A 12,068-nucleotide genomic window follows, 5' to 3' on the forward strand; every position below is an offset into this window, starting at 1 on the left:
ATGCCTTGTTCATCTCATTATGTATGTTAGTTTCTATATGCATTGTGTATGCTAAGTGTCATGTGCATTGAGTATGCCATTGTTAGTTCATAGCATTGTGTATGCTAGTTTCATGTTTGCATGTTATCCCTTGCATGTTTGCATGACTTAGTTGCATTGCATTAAGATTGCATGCTAGAGTTGCATTGGTGCACGCCTCGTTTGTTGCATTATGTTTGGAATAGGGGTTAGTCCAAACACGGGGAGCGAGGGACGTTTCATGGCTGAAATGATGAAACTTGCCCCGATTCCCGGTCACCGACACTCTTGACTACCCATGACGGAGTTGTTGGCTTTAGGTGCTTGTATGTGCATTCATTTCACATTAAGTCGTGCAATTCGACTCCTTGGCCATCATGCATCGAGATGCATGATTGGTGGCCCGAGGGTCGAAGACTACACTCCTTTGATTCTCAAACATGATAAGGAGGATGGTCGTACAAACATTGTCTGGAAAATGTATTGCCATGCTCTGTTTGTCCTCTGCTGCAGCAAAACAATATTCTGCAAGAAGAAATGGCCGGTCGGCTACTTTCAGTGCCGATCAGCTAACCATTGTTGGCCGATAGCATCATTTTTGGTCAATGGCCATTGTTCTCTGGCCGATGGCCACCCCTCTTGGCCGATGGCCTCTCACGGTGTACAGGAAGTGATTCTGGAGCAGCACAAAGACTTGTGTAGTCTTCAGAGGTACAGAGCAGGGCAAAGAGAGGCAACATGTGGCATGGCAACGGATTTCCGAGCGAGGCGATCGAGCATGCATCTTTGAACTCTTTGGACTGAGCTGAGGCTTTGTGATTTGTAATTAGCTTTACTTGTTAGCTAGCTTTTGAATTTGTAATTAAACTAGTTAATTTGTTAAGAAGCTAAATGTGTTGTAATAATTAGCTTAGTGTTAGCTAGTTATTCAATTTGATTATGTAATAATTAGTCTAATTAGATAATTAGATTAGTTGCTTAGCCTTAGCATAGCTAGCTTAGCGTATTCATTTGGACCCTCCGTCGAGAGGGAAAATTTTGTAATAAGTGTGCGTGAGTGTGTGAATGTCTTCCAACCTCACGTCTTTCTCCCTTTTACTTACCTGCTTTTGATGGTTAGTTTAGGGCATATTTCAATTAGCATCCTTATGCTTTGCATGTTTGCATCATTCATTCGTATTGCATGCACCGGGCTCGGCACATCATACTAACTGCATTGTATTTCAATACCGATTTGAATACATGATTATCAAGTTGCATCTCATATGCCATTTTAGAATAGCCGAGCCTATTTCTAGTTGCATTTTGCATGCGTTGCATTAGCCATCTTAACATGAACTAGGATCATGCATTGATTACTATCATGCATTGATTACTAACTAGTTGTTGTTTTGGCTCGGAGTACTAGGTAAGCTTTTATGTTTTAGCATCTTGCATGAGTGTGAGTGTTGCCATGGTAGCATGCTTGTCATGAGGCTATTTGCTTATATGATATAACTACCTGAATGCCTGTGGGTGAAGGTTGGATTACTTGAATTGGAACAATTCATTGAAATCCGTGTTTTAGCCTACTTCCGAGCAGCAAACTTCAAACCATTTTCAAACGAATATGCAATGCTTTGTTCCAAATTAGGCGATCTAGTCTATACTTGTTTGCTGCGCGCATCACATAGTAATTCTAGCTAATTAACCAGAATAAGAGCACATGTGTTTTTAAAAATAAAATATTATTTTTAGTAAAGGTCAATCTTTGATCGGGCAAGCGGGAGTGCTCATTAAATGACCTTCCCTAATCGTACCCAAGTTCCCGAGCCAAGGCAACTTTGGTGGTGACGGACACGTGGCCTTAGGCACGAGTCAGGGTTTCCTAAATTCTCCCAAAATAAAATATTTAGGTGGTGACTCTGTATTTGGCAAAGCAGTCCATGTTTGGCACTTCTTTTAAAAAAAAAAAAATCAGTTTTCCAAAACGATTTGCCGGATTTGGACTCTTTGGTGATTTATCAATCTCATATCGCACATTGTGGGATCAGATTAAGAACCATGACATTTGAGTCCGAACTGTAGCATGAGGCCCTCGGGGAGCATCTACAGCTAGCATTAAACATCGTTGTGTGGATATTTGGCCCCCTCAAATGGTTTCAATTCCTCCCTCCTTATTAGGAAATTTCAGGGCTTGGTGAAGTATGGAGGGTACTACTTTAAGCTAGTGCAGCCATAGTTTGCCCATAATAGCATTGTATGGTGAGGGCACATCCATGACAAGAAAGCATACTTTAAGGTGTACGGATCCTGCTCTAGCTGGTAAGTTCACTGCTCCGATCGGCCAAACCTAGTTTGAGTTGAAACCTAACAGTGGCGAGTCAACCTTCTTGAGATCCTGATCCTTGAGGCCCAAGCTCTAGTATAGTTTATAGTATATAATTTCGGCTGCGCTGCCTTCATCAACTAGTATTCTCTCTGACCCAAATCCATCCATGTCCAACTTAATAATCAAAGCGTCCGAGTGGGGCTGGACCAACCCTTACATGTCTTCTTCAGAAAAGGAAATGACTAGGCCGTTGGGACTGGCCTCGATCCTTGGCCTTTTACTTTCCAAGGAATACTCTGCTTTGTAAACCTCCCTGAGATGTGCTAATTTCTACATCTCTCCTCTAGCATGTGCTATATCTGTCTGGGTGCACAACTCCACGGATGACATGAATCATCTTTCTTAGGTGCTCCGCTGTTGCATCATTCTCTTTTTGCTAATTGTTTTGCCCATTCTATTATTGTTCTCCCAGGAACTCATTCAGATGTCCAACGGCTGCCATCTCATTAAGATTCCACTTGAAGGAAAAACAGTCTGTCGTACTGTGCCCTACATTATTGTGGTAAGCACACTTTGCCCTCTTGTTTTGTACCTTCGAATCTCCCTTTGTTTTGGCTGGCCACTTGAACCACGGCTTATTTTTAATGTCTGGAAGTATTTACCAAATCAAAAGTTTGAACATAGTTTGAATTACGTAATCCATGTCTTTCTTTTTAATGGTCTGGCTTTTAGCCTCCTTTGCCTCCTTGAGCGGAGTATTGGTCTTCTGTGTGCTGGTTTGCGTGCTACCCTGTCCTGCAGACTTTTGGTCTTCCTTAAGCTTACTGTACCGATCGATCCTGAACTGCAAGTCTGTGACAGTTTTGAGTGGGGTATTGGTTAATGACTGCCATATCTTGTCCTATGGTTGGAGTCCTCGCTTGAAAGTTGAGATTGTCACCTTATTTGAGCAATCCTCTTCTATCTCGTGGAAAGTTTCCCACTAAAGTTGGGCGTATTGCTTAATGAGTGTGTCCGGTCCTTTTGCCCTTTTACTGTTTGCTATGAACTTCTTAGTAGACTTATCTTCCACTATTTCTAATTGTTAATGGATCCCACCTGAAGCTTTTCATACCAAGCGCATGCTGCTCTGCCCAGACTAGAAGCGAAGATTCGACACATAAGTGCCTCGTTTTCGTTCTAGAGGGCCATGGCATGGCTATAGTGGCGCAAGTGGTATAAGGGGTCTGATCTTCCATCATATAGTTCGAACTTTAGGATACTGAACTTTTTTGGTGATTCTAATGTAGAAATCCTTTTTGTGAATGGTGACACCAGTAGGACCGGTCTCCTATCAATTGCTCTAAAAGCGATCCCTTCTATTTGTTTTTGAATAGGACTTCAAATTTTAGGGTCTGGTTGGGTAACTTCTTCAGTTTGCCGTGTGTTCGTCTTCCGTGGAGCCTTGTGGCTGATAATCTTGCCACTAACGGCCTTGCGGCTTGGCCTGCCCCGTGGGTTGTTCTGTCTTGATATTTTCACGATTGATCTAGAGTGCTGTCTAGTCTGGTCTTGGATTGCCCTCTCCCACCTCCGGGTGTTAATAAATGACCTTATGTCCTCTATAAGGAAGTCAGAACTCTGGGCTGCACCTGATCTCCTAGGACATTTTCCTCGCACTACTTCTCTTTTGTGCAGAAAGGATCTTACCTCGTCTGAACAGGCGTAGTTTTTTATTTGATACTCCTTTCGCTTGGAAGAGGTCTGACGGTGCCCCTTAGATCAGGGCAGACTACTTGCCACGTGACTAGTTTCACCAGCCCTACAGGTTAGTGCAGGTCTCGGGTTTGTCTCAGTCCGCATCCCCCCCTTAGATCGTTGTGACGACCTCTTTCTTTTGGGGCACAAGCATACTTCATTTTTCCCTTGGGGCACCAGTGGTTGGTTCTGGTCTTGCTTCAAGGCCCTGACTTAGCCGGCAAGCTCCTTAAGCTGCTAGTTCATGCCAGATATAGTTCGATCACAGCTAGCTAATTCTTGCACCCAATTGTTGCTTTTTGAGTTTTCAATGGCGAGCAGGTTTGTCTGTCCTTGTTCGCGTCGTTCTTGAGATGTTTCGACATTCAAAGGGCGCCTTCATTGGCTTGGGGCGAGGTTCCCATCATGTTCATCCTCAGTAAATGGCTTGGCGTCTTGCACCGCCATGGATAATCCAAAATCTCAGCAAGTGGAGCTAGGCTATTGGCTGCGAATTTCCACAAACAGCGCCAAATTGTGGTGGGTAAAAATCAAACCACGTAGGTTGTGGTGGTGACACGACGGTGATAGCTTGATTCCTGACCTAAAAAACACTTTGATAAAGGTAAAAGAGGGCGGCTAGAGCAGTATGAGGACCCTCCGATGCCTAAGTCGGTGACAGAGGTAAATAAAGGTGTAGGATTATCTAAGTGGGGTTCAGATAGAAGTGTTTGCATACCTCCATTATGCTGATTGCTTCCCTTTTTATAGCTTGCTCCTACTAACCGTTGTTGGCTGTCAGGCTTTCCTATACTCCTCACGTCAGCCCTCTTTCCTTAGGGATTGTGTTCCACTAGGTGCAGATTTCTAGGAGTTAGTTGAGCCTAAAACAAAGGATTGTGGGTTGACTGGGTCTGCGCCCTTCTTATGCGTGCTCTTTACCACCTTTCTCTTATCTTAAAACTTCTCTAGCCCAGTTTGGTTTTAGGCTTCTAGGCCAGACTCAAATTATCATGGGCTGACTTTTCATTTTGTTGGCGATGCTTCTTTCCTGCTGCCAACCCAGGAATTCCAATCCTGCCTTATGTTGATTCATTTTTTGCCTCCCACAACTTTCTATAACCAAAATGAAATAAAGTCAATCTATACCAGCAATTGCGGTCATTCTTATAAAAGCAATTTCAATCACTATTACTAATACGAGATAGACATAGGAGTAATATTGTAAGATATTATTTGATAACTTAATTCAGCATTAAAATTAAAGTTGTTAATCTTATTTCGTATCCGATTGTACCAGCCAATACATTACATTTTAGGTAAAAATTAGTACAAGCTACTCTTAGTTTTGTTCCAGTTAATTTACCAATTTGTACCGTGCTATTCCATATATTATACAGTAGTGTTTTGCCTAATTTCTAGTCATCTCAAAGTGTTCCGATGCGTACCAGTTGAAAGAAAAGAGGAGAAAGCTGCTTTTATTTTGATTAGATGGAAAAAATGATGGAAGACAAAAAGATATGTTGTATTGTCAAATCTATTAATGGGATTGCTTTGGAAACAAGAATTGAAGTGGCTGTTGTGCAGATACACAAAATTCATTATTAAGGATGGTCACGAGTTGGGTTTGGGGTTGGTTTATGGAAATCCGTCCCGTTCCATATCATATCGGGGAAAAGATAAATCGAGGAATGATGGAAGTGGGCGGGTGCAAGACGATTAATTTCACAAGTTGAAAAATGAAAATATTAATAAAAATTATAGATAATTTAGTATATTACGAATAATAATTTATAATTAACAAGAATTATATTATATAAGATAGAAAGTAAATGAATAAAAATTAATATTAATTATAATGTTTTAGTATTTTAATTTTATTATAATGAAAAATAAATATATTATATACATATAAATATATTTAATAAATATAATCAAGGTGGGGTTCGGGTGGAACAGGACGGGGGAAGCAAGACTCGTTCCCGCCCTTTTTCTTAATCAGGCTGGGGAAAAACAGTGTGGGGCGGGGCGGAGCAGGGGATGCGGGTGCAGAGCAGAGCGGGAAAAAATGACCATCTGTAGTCACTATTGTGCGACCTGCGTGACTTATGTTCATTTTGATAATCAGAATCGTTCATTTTTTAAGATACATCAAGTAGAATATACTTGAAAAAAATCAAGTTAATCTGATATCGATAGACCTTTCATCAATCTCATTTATGTGTTTGTAAATTATTTTTTTTTTTTTTTGGAAAATTACAAAAATATCTCAAAATTTGACCTTTATAACAAAATAAACCATGAACTTTTAATTTTGTCAATTCAAATCCTAAATTTTTAATTTATTTTCAATCTAAACTATTTGCCTATTTTCCTTAAGTAAAATCAATGAAAAATGATATTTTGATCATTAAACTTAATAATAAAAAAGTATTTTAGACATTTTATATATTCATATATTGGGTTTAATGATTAAAATACTTTTTTTTCCATCAGTTTTACATAGTAAAAATAAACAAATGATTTATATTGAAAATAAATCAAAAAATTAAGATTTAAATTAATAAGATGAAAGTTTTCGAATTTATTTTACTAAAAGACTAAAATTGGAGGGGTTTTTTTTTTTAATTTTTATAATTGTTCCACTTTTATTTTTATTTTTGTTTTGGTGCATGATCAATAATTATTATTATTATTTCATAGATATAGAGGGGCAACAACCCTTAAAAAGACAACAAATTATTATTATTATTATTTTAAATGGAATAATTTGGAGAAAAGATAATATAGAAAATATTTTTTGAAATATTAAGAGGACGATCACTTCTCATATTCCTTTCAGATCCATCCTTAAAAAGACACACGCATTCAAATAGTAAAGCAACTTAGAGCAACTCTGACATAAGAGATAAAATGGGCAACTCAGGCATTTTTTATTTATTTTTTATTTTTTTTTATGAGGCTCTCAATCAAAAAAGGGATTTTAGCTATTGTCATATTGACTCTCCATATGTTGCCAGTGTCTAATGTTGGGCAAACGTGACTTCCTGTCATTGTGTTGCTTGCTCTATCTCAATTTTTCTCAGTTCTAACCCATCAATCCTTATTTTATTTTATTTTTATTGCATTACTAATCTTTTATAAATGGGTATTGCTGGTGATAGGAAATTTTGGCAATGATCCATCAAGTTTTGTGTGAAATTATTTATTTTTAAAAATATATATATTTTTTAAATGTTACTGTTGGGCAAATGTCATATTGACAATCATGTCATAATTATGTGCTTACGTTGTATGATATAAAAATGTATTTTTTATTTTATGTATATGACATTTTTATTTTGAAAATTTATTGGCTTAGTCTTTGTTTGTGAAGAGTTAAAATAGCCTAGCTTTTTGATTTTTTGTCTTTTTTAACTTGACTCTTTTAGGCCAAGTTGGCATGTGGCCAAAAAGCTAAAAAGCTAAAAAGTTGGTCAAAAAGTTAAAAAGTTATCACTATTCACCAAAAGTCAAAAATTACGGCTGCACAACTCTCAATCTTAATTTTTCCCTACACACTAATTTATATAATTTTTTAATACACATTTTTTCATAAAAAATCAAAAAGTTAACCCAAACAATCATATTTTTTTCCTCAACTTTTTAGTCTAAAAAGTCAAAAAGTGCACTTATTTAGGACTTTCCAAACAATCCCTTAGTCTCGTTTGGTTTTTATTTTTGACTTTTATAACTTTTGTGAGAAAAAAAGTGTAATGTTTATGGTTTGGATGTGACATTTTATCTTATTAACTTATGTAGCTAATTTTGTCTTTTATGCTTTTTTAACCAAAAATCCATTGCCAAACATACCTTTAGGGGTTGTTTGGGATGACCTAAATAAGTGCACTTTTTGTCTTTTTATGAAAAGATGTGCAAAAAAGTAGAGAGATGATGTGATGAAAAAAAGATAAAAAGATAAAAAGTATGTATCTATTTAGGATAGCCAAACTTGATCTTAGTTTGTATGGTTAAGTGAAATAGAGAGCGTTATTGGAGTATATATTAGATAAAGTGATTTAGTAAAATACAAAGTGTATTTTTTATGTACTTTTGCTAGGTAAAATGTATGGTTGTCGGAGGTGCTGGACTCATACCAAATAATAATAATAATAATAATAATAATAATAATAAATTAAACTCAACTCCCTTAAAGTTTGAAAAAAAATACAATTAATCTTACATTTTTAATATAATTACACTGACTTCCATCAAGTTTTAATTCACATAACACTTATGTCATTTTTCATCAATAATTCATTAGTCGTTTGAATAAAAAAATAATGTTATCATCACTTTCTTGTTAAAATATATATTTATCTTCATTTATTTTAGTATCTACTCACCATTGGTATTATTAGTTTTGATCATTTTAATCTTATTACAAGAGAAATTAATATAATTATATCAAAAATATAGAATTAATTGTATTTTTTCTAAACTTAAATGGAAGTGAGTATAATAATAATAATAAAATTAATAATAATAATAACAACAACAATAACAACAACAACAACAACAACATAACTTCGGTTACTTTCAAAATCAAACCTGATGCTAGTAGATTAATGGGTAAATTACAAATGCACGATTTACTTAAAATATAAATTGCTTCGTATGATTTAGAAAATTACAAATATTTTATTGTTATAATTTTTTTATTTAGCAGAATTAATTAAAAAATGTTGGATTTTTGTAATTGGCAATCCCGTTGGATAAAACTCCATTTAGTTATGTTAGGGTTTTGTAATTGACAATTCCGTTTGACAAAACTTCTTTCAGTTATAATTTTATTCGCTCTTTTATTTTAGTGAGGATGTAAGTGCTTAGATGTAAGTGTTTAGATGCAAATCTAACTCGAATTGTACCTATGCAGAAGAGTTTGTGATCTTGAGGCTTCCATGTTTGCCACTTCGCTGATTATGTACGGGGAGTTGGTAAGGTTAAAGAAAATAAGGTACACCTTGTTTTTATTTATCATCATTGTGGTATGTATGGTTATATTTGCCCCTGTTGTTATGAGTTATATGGGAGAGTGTCTCATAGAGGTGGAAGAAATTTTAATACCTTGTGGGGTAGGAGACATTTCATTGGTTGTAATGAGGTTAAGGGTCATATTAGACCAAACTTGACGAGAGGTTGTATGCTTAATTAGACCTAGGAATAGGAGGTTGGAAACCAAGTCAAGACGGGCTCCTATTGAAGGGAAAGGGAACCACAACGTCAAGACACCACCCAAGAATCACAATTTTCACAACTTTGTTCGTACTAAAGCGATTTGGGTGAAAAAGCTTGACTTGTGTTAATTTGTTTATTCGTGTTTGTTTGCTTGTTTGTTTTTGGTTTTTTGTATATGTTTGTTCGTTTCTTTCTTGCTTTCCATAAATTTTTTTTTTAAAAAAAAAAATCCAAAAAGATTTTCCTAGTATGATTTTGCAAGCTTCACATTTTTAAGAAGTTCTTGGTATATATTGGAACTGATGAGAATATCCATTTCTTGTTAATGTATGTGTGTTTTTTGTGGTCATTACTCATTTCGGATTGTGCGTACTTTGATTAGTATGTCTCATTCTGTACACACGCTTGGATTAGCAAATCCGACAACTTTTATAGAAAATTCATTTATTGCAAAATATGTCAGAAGTAGACTACATCACCAGATCTTAGAGTGGCTTTGGAAAATTAGGAAACTCGTGACTCGTGCCAAAGGCTACTATTCGTTATAACCAAAGATGCCTCAGTTCGAAACTTTATGTATGACGGGGGGAAGGTCATGAAGTGAGCATCCACGCTCACCTGATCAAAAGATCGGCCTCTACTAAACCATAACATAAGTTTTATAAACAATATATGCTCTTGTTCTGGTTATTTATTAATGCTACAAATTTACTATGTGAAGCAATCAAGTATAGACGATTTCATTCATTTTGGAACATTTAGACCTCATGTATTTTGAAAGACTTTTGATGTATGTACAACTCAAATGAATCTAAGCCCACAGGCATAAGAATCAATACTATTCCAAATTGAATGACACAACCTCAATCCATTGGCAATCATAGAGATACATCAGTTAAGTATGTAGTCGCATGATAAGATGCTTAGACATAATAAGAAAAATCATTCATAGACGGGATGCTAAAGCTATAAATATTCACCTAGTATTTACTCACATCCGACTATGAGGATGAAACAAAAATTAGTAAAATATGCATGATCCTATATGGAAAATATTAATGCAATACATACACAAGAATGCAACTATAGATTCGGCTACTAAATATATGATATGTGTATCATCTCAAGGCATGAAGTAGCGCACATAATCAGTTCAAAAATGATAAATTCTACAAATGCAGATGAGCCGAACCCAAATGCATGAAAGATAGATGCAATACATGAGTATGATAAATAAAACATGATATTATGTATATACAAAAAGTACGCAAATAAAAGGGATAGAAAGATATGGTGTTGGAAGATTATTACAACAAATCAAATGCAAACAAATAAAGATAGAGGGGGAGGAATTATTACAACAATTGAATGAAATAATAAAATAAAGAAAAGACGTGCGGTTAGAGAAATTATTACAACATTGAATTGATTTAGCCCAATTACGGCTGAATCTAATAAATCATACTATATAACCAAAAAAATATAACCAACAGCTCCAGAACCACTCAGGAGAGCACTCCCCAGAAACTGTTTGCTCTGTTCTTGGAAGGATCATCCGGCCAGACACAAAAATGGGCCGGCCGAGCAGGAAATTAGCCGACCAAATTCTTCTTCCGGTTTAGATTTGGGTCAGTGCGGAAATTCCAAAACAAAGGCCAAAGGACATTTTCTAAGGAGTGCTCATCCCTTCTACCCCTCTGCCTACAAGGATCACTTAGGAAAGATGTAGATAGGCTATGAATCTTAACAATGATATAAACAGATATTTTGCTAAAAAGAACAAATTAAATGAATCAAAAGTAATAACAAATTCAAGCCCAAGGAAAGGATAGGAACCTACATCTTCTCTTTGTGAATAAGGGCAAATTAATACCCAAATCCATGCCATTAAGTGGAGAGTGTAGATTAATGCAAACCATTTTTTGGTGGAAACTTTGCTTTTAAAACAAGGGATTCATCAAAACAATTGAAAACTCATCATCTAGTCATAGGACAAGGATGCTTCCATCCTTTTCTATGTTCACAAATGATTGAAAATGGAGATTTCAATGTCCTCTGACCCAAAATCTCTTATTTTACTTCCAAAAAAAAAAAAAAAATAAAATAAAGAGAACACAACTCTTTTAACATCAAATCCCAAGAATCACTCAAGAAATTCTATGGAACAACTACCCTACTCATTATTTTTTTAGTATAGGTTGAAACTGTTGGCTTTTTCGGCTTTCGAAGGTTAATTATGTAATTTTAAGTATGTCAGCAAGAATCAATAAGTCCTTACAAAATTTTAATTGCCAACAAATTATCAGAAGATTGTGTTGAAGTTCTTTCAGCCTCAATGAAGAAGACTTTTACTGGTGGCTTCCTAAGGAGAAACTTATAAATAATGACGAGTACAAAGAATAGTTTAGAAACTAAATTTCATTAAGTAAATGAGAACTTAAAATGAACTTACAATGAAATGACCTTGTCATGACCCAAACCTGCCCCTATGGATTAAAGTCATAACTGGCCAGTAATCACGAGATTAGGTGCGACCTCAGTTAGAAATCAAGTCATATTCAATATTAGGGGGCCAAATTGCGGAAGAAAAATTTACAAAGATTGTCCAACGAGATGTGCATATATGGTTTAACCAAAACATTCTCATATTTCATATAATAACTCACACCATATAAACATTCATATTATGTATGTATCACATACGTCCAAGATCATTCAGTAGTCAGTATTAACAAAACTAAGGTTGTACAGAATTAGTCATATGTGACCTTAAAGGATCAAAAACAAAAGATCAAAGGACAAGTAA

The sequence above is a fragment of the Camellia sinensis genome, unplaced genomic scaffold (genome assembly GCF_055761805.1).
Source record: "Camellia sinensis isolate YWXY unplaced genomic scaffold, ASM5576180v1 Unanchor10, whole genome shotgun sequence".
Classification (NCBI taxonomy): domain Eukaryota; kingdom Viridiplantae; phylum Streptophyta; class Magnoliopsida; order Ericales; family Theaceae; genus Camellia; species Camellia sinensis.